Below are 5,019 nucleotides of genomic sequence, written 5' to 3'. Positions count from 1 at the left end.
GATGCTCGACCTGCCTGCCCGCTGGTTGGTTGTTTACATCGCTGCAAGAAACATGGTCCTTGCATGGGAGAGGTGGGGGAGAACTGCTGATCTCTCTTCACTCACGCCTTTATTTATTTATTCCCCTTGCGTTCGCCATGCCAGTGCTCACCCCCAAATCTAAAACGTCCAGATTTAAGCCAAGGTATTGGAAATGTTACTGAATGCCAGCGGTTACACAGAACCTGCAGCCTAAGTCTCGTTGGGCTCCCCAAGGAAGCGCCTGGCTCTGAGCTTCCTTTTAATAATTGAAAATCCCAGATGCTCCCTGTGGAAAGAGATTCATATATGCTGTGTGTCTCGGGGGTGGGGGGGGGGGCGGCGGGGAGAGGTAAGGCTCGTGAAAAAGCAATCTCTCTCCAATTCAAAGTCTGGGTTCTTGATTTAAACAGAATTTGTTTTTCTAACCAGTTGGGAAGCGTCTCTCCGAGTTGGAAGCAGAAACTAGGATGTTTGCCCCACTCCCCACTTGAACTCTGCCCTCTGAATAAAAAAAAAGTCACTCTTACTCATTTTCTAGCTTCAGACCAAAGGACAAGACGGAAAGAGCCCTCTGAGATGATATTTTCACATTTTTAAAATTCTTTCTCCTTCTTGAATGAACGCCATACTGGACAGCAAGGAGGTGCCCACACTCACCTGTGTGGACAGGTAAGGGAGCCCTCTCTCTCTTTCCTGCATGTGAGACCCTGAGGAAGCATCTCCAAGATAGGGGGTGTCTCTCATTTGTGGTTCAGGGTCAGACAAGGGCTTATATTTAGGCAGAATGGTGAGATGTGCCTGATTGATTTTGTTGTATATCCCAGGGCCCACCAGCCTTCTAAGAAGAAAACAGGTGCCAGAAAGAAAGAAGCTGAACATTTGAGGGCCAACATGATAGTCCTGAGTGGGATTGTAATTCCCTGTGACTTTATAGCGGGTGTGAGGGAAGAGACAATGAGTGATATTCAGAGACAGAGTAACTCATTTAAAGTCAGAGCAAAAACCCGTAAGATTTTATGATATCTTATCAACATTATAATAGGATGATGATAAAATAATATAATGCAAATACTGATAATAATAGGGTATGTACATGATAAAATATTTTATTTTTGTACGCCAATCACAACTGTTAGCAGGATTCATTTTAAGTGTGTACTTAACCACTAACGGAGTTGGACTTGCCGTAATCATTCCCATAAACACATAATGATAAATTACCTGTTCAGGAATAAAAATGTTGCAGTTTAAGGATGCATCTTTGCCATGGAAACTGCCCAAAGTCACTTTTGTTCCCCCTTTGGTATACTGACTCTGTGTATGTATGTGTGTTTTCTGTGTGTGTGTGCGTGTGTGTGTGTGTGTGTGTGTGTGTGTGTGTGTGTGTATTTCTCTAAACAGCGATTCTGTCCCAGGAGCATACCCATACTAAAATCTTTGAGTACTTTAAAAAAAAAAAGGTGATTTGGGTGCTCCAGAGATATTTTTAAATTTTTGTGTTATTAAGAAGTACAAATATTCCTGAAAACTGAAAAGAATCTGCAACAAATGTGATGGGGCAGAAGAAGGAATTCATCTAATCAACTATTGTGGTTAAGGCTAAGTTATCAGATTTACACCCTGTAAAGATGATCAACTTCTAGAAAATGCGTATAATTTTCCAATAATGCAAGCACATTAACATTCAGCTGAAACTCCATGAAATCTAAATTTTCCATAATGTTTTATTTGTTTTTTTTTAATGTTTTATTTATTTTTGAGAGAGAGGGAGAGAGAGACAGAGCATGAGTGGGGGAAGGGCAGAGAGAGAGGGAGACACAGAATCTGAAACAGGCTCCAGGCTCTGCGCTGTCAGCACAGAGCCCGATGCGGGGCTTGAACTCGTGAACTGTGAGATCATGACCTAAGCCGAAGTCGGATGCTTAACCGACTGAGCCACCCACGTGTCCCTAAATTTTCCATAATGTTTTAAAAGACAAACTCCTCTTTGTCTCTTCCTGGCATCACTAAACTCATAGTTCTCAACCTTGCTTGGATCTGGGGCTCATTTGAGCCTCTGATAAAATCTATGGGCCTTCTCCCCCCAGAAACCCAATTTAGACACAAATTTGGCGAGTTTGTAAACCCCCTGAAGCAGACCCATGGATAACTTAGAGAGTTAAGAACCCTAGACACATTCTTTGAACAAATATTTATCAAACACCTACTAGGTCCCAGCACATTTCCAGGTGCCAAGTAGTCCAAAGTCTGGGATAAAATGGTCCCTGCCTTCAGGGAGAACAAAGACAGTATGTGGATAAGCAAATAAGACACAAGATCGTTTCTGACCATGCGGGCCATGCTGACTTTCTGACCATTACAAAAGTCACCCAGCCCAAGGTGACTCATGTCCCAGGAGCATGTTATGATATTATAATTTTCTAACTTTTATCATTAACAGAGTTTTGGTGGAAGAAAGCAGCATTTAAATACCAGGGCTTCCTCCATGCCAGCAGACTATTATTATTCTGGATTAGTAGACTTTTTGACCTGAGCAGAACCCCCACCACCACCTCTGCTCCTCCCTGGAACCCAGCCCCATAGACTCCTTCAGAATGGAACCAAGAGAAACAGCTCTACATGGCCACCAATGCCTAGTTGTTAGATGGGTGTCTTTACTTACGACAACCTGACATTTGACTTTTTGTAATTCCAAACGAATTATTCCTAAATTCCTGGACAAGTTGAGTCTAATCCATTTTCCTACAGATTCTCCCATAGATCTTTTATCCAGGTGAAACACTCACAGTTTCTACAGTAATTTCTGAACAAGTCAGTGTTCCTTGCGTACTGGTCTGCTAACTTAAAGCCCAGGAGAAGAACTTTGCAATAAGGAACATTCTGTGACAATCACCACCACTGGCACATGGCATTTTATTTATATTAAGCCTCACATTGCATTTGGTTAATTCAGCACCCACTGGGGCCAGGGAGCTCTTCATTAACTGAAACCACCTAGGCTTTCCTATTAATCAAAGTCTTCTCTATTTTATGTCTTTATTTTTCTCTGTTTTTCTTTATCTAGTTTCTTTAATTGAATGCTTAATTCATGCTTGTTAGTCTTATTTTCAATAATAGCATTTAGGGCTATAAATGTATACCCAAGTACGGCGTTAGCTGCATCTCATAAGACCTATGAAGCAGAGTTCCATTGTTGTCCCAACTAGTTCATAATTTCCACTGAGATTTTTCCATTAATGAAAAACTTTTTTTTAAGAAAAGTGTGTGTTGTTATCTGAAAATATTCAATTGTTTCATAAGGAAAACTATCCGAATGTGCATGTGTGTGTGTGTGTGCGCATGTGTGTGTATTTCTGTGAGCAGTGGTGCAGTCCTTTGAGGCTATACCCATACTAAAACCTTGGAGTGCTTTGAAGAAGGAGATAATTCAGGTAGTCCAGAGATCATGTGGCTTTTCTTAGGACACTCACAAAAGAGTTAAACATAGATCTTAAGGAAGCTTTTAGTTTATGAGATTGAGTAAAATCATATGGCTGGTTAAATATAGGCCATGAATATTCAAGTATATTAAAGTAGCTTGTGAAATACAGTAAAATCAATAAGTGTGTTACATATAGAAAGGAAGGTTAGTAACCTGTAAGATATATCAAGGTTAGATAGAATAAATCCTTAAAATATGACATAATAAAGTAGATGCTTTATTAGGTCATGATCAGGCCACCTCTGGGCAGGTAACTGTGTTGCCCCCAGATTTGGCCAGCCATCAGTGACACCCATGGTGATCTCTCCGCAGCCCCGATGTTCTGCCTGAGGAGCGCAGATGAAAACCACAACTTCTCGACGGTCTGCCTAGTGAGCTGCGGCCAAGTCAAGCCTCCTTGCCCCTGTGTCTCTCCAAGGAAGAGATATCAGGTGCCAGTGACCCAGGGAACTTCCATTTGTGGAGCCCCTTCTTCAAAACTCGGCCTCATAACAGCATCCTTGGGGGGAAGGTTGATGCAGCAGGGAGAGAAACAGGACCCATGAGCACCGTGTACCTAGGATTCAGGAACTTCACCTGCTCTGAAGTGTGTTAACTTACCCTTCCTCTCTCCCCTCACTTCCCTCCGTGTGACTTAGGTTGAGTTTAATAAACTGTGTGATTCAAGCATCTGAATACGGCCCGTGTTCCTTTCTGTTGCATCATCCCTGGGAGGGCCCCCCTAACAGTGTACTTCGGATCAACGGTTGCATCAGGGCAATTTTCTACAAAGTAAGGTTTTGGGGGGTTTTTAATTTCCCCTTTGATTTCATCCCATTGCCATCTGAATAGTATTCGTTATTTTGTATTTGTTGAAGACTTTTCTCGGTGATTTCATGCAGGACCATTGTAAATGTTCTACATGAACTTAAAAAGAATGTACGGCCTCCATTTTTTCAGTGCAAGGATATATATTTTTTCCAATCCACTGTGTAAAAGGGTATTTTTCGTACCGTTTATAACATTACAACCTTTTATTCTGTTCTATCAATTTCTGAGAGAGTTATCTTAAATTTTCCCATTAAGATTGTGCACAGGTCTGCTTCCTCTTACGGTTTCCTGGGCTAGAGACATAGATGAGTGAGTGCACTAGTCTGACAGTTTGCCTTTTTCATGTATCTTAAGCCACACATTTTTCAGACATGCACAGGCTTGTGGCTGCTGCGTGTTCTCAGGAAAATGTTGGTTTTATCCTTACCACATAATTCTTCATCTCTAATGACACTTTTTAAAATTTCATTTATTATTGATTGATGGATTGGTTTTTATTAAAAAAAAAATTTAAATCCAAGTTGGGTTTCATAGCGTAATAGTGATTTTTGAGAATAGAATTTAGTGATTCATCACTTACATAGGACACCCAGTGCTCATCCCGACAGGCGCCCTCCTTAATGCCCATCCCCCGTCTAGCCCCTCCCCCACCCACCTCCCCTCCATCAGCCCTCAGTTTGTTCTCTGCATCCAAGAGTCTCTTATGG

General features: G+C 41.6%; 1 long non-coding RNA gene across 1 annotated transcript; it reads left to right on the top strand.

Moving 5' to 3' along the window:
* Positions 1 to 383: 383 nt before the first annotated feature.
* Positions 384 to 4,177, top strand: LOC122492279. Its single transcript, XR_006299583.1, has 2 exons — positions 384 to 690; positions 3,815 to 4,177. It is a non-coding gene; the product is annotated as an uncharacterized LOC122492279 (long non-coding RNA).
* The last annotated feature ends 842 nt before the right edge of the window (positions 4,178 to 5,019 follow it).

Source organism: Prionailurus bengalensis, chromosome C2 (assembly GCF_016509475.1).
Source record: "Prionailurus bengalensis isolate Pbe53 chromosome C2, Fcat_Pben_1.1_paternal_pri, whole genome shotgun sequence".
Taxonomy (NCBI): Eukaryota; Metazoa; Chordata; class Mammalia; order Carnivora; family Felidae; genus Prionailurus; species Prionailurus bengalensis.
The sequence above is the reverse complement of the archived record's forward strand: the minus strand, read 5'-3'. Positions and strand labels throughout refer to the sequence as shown.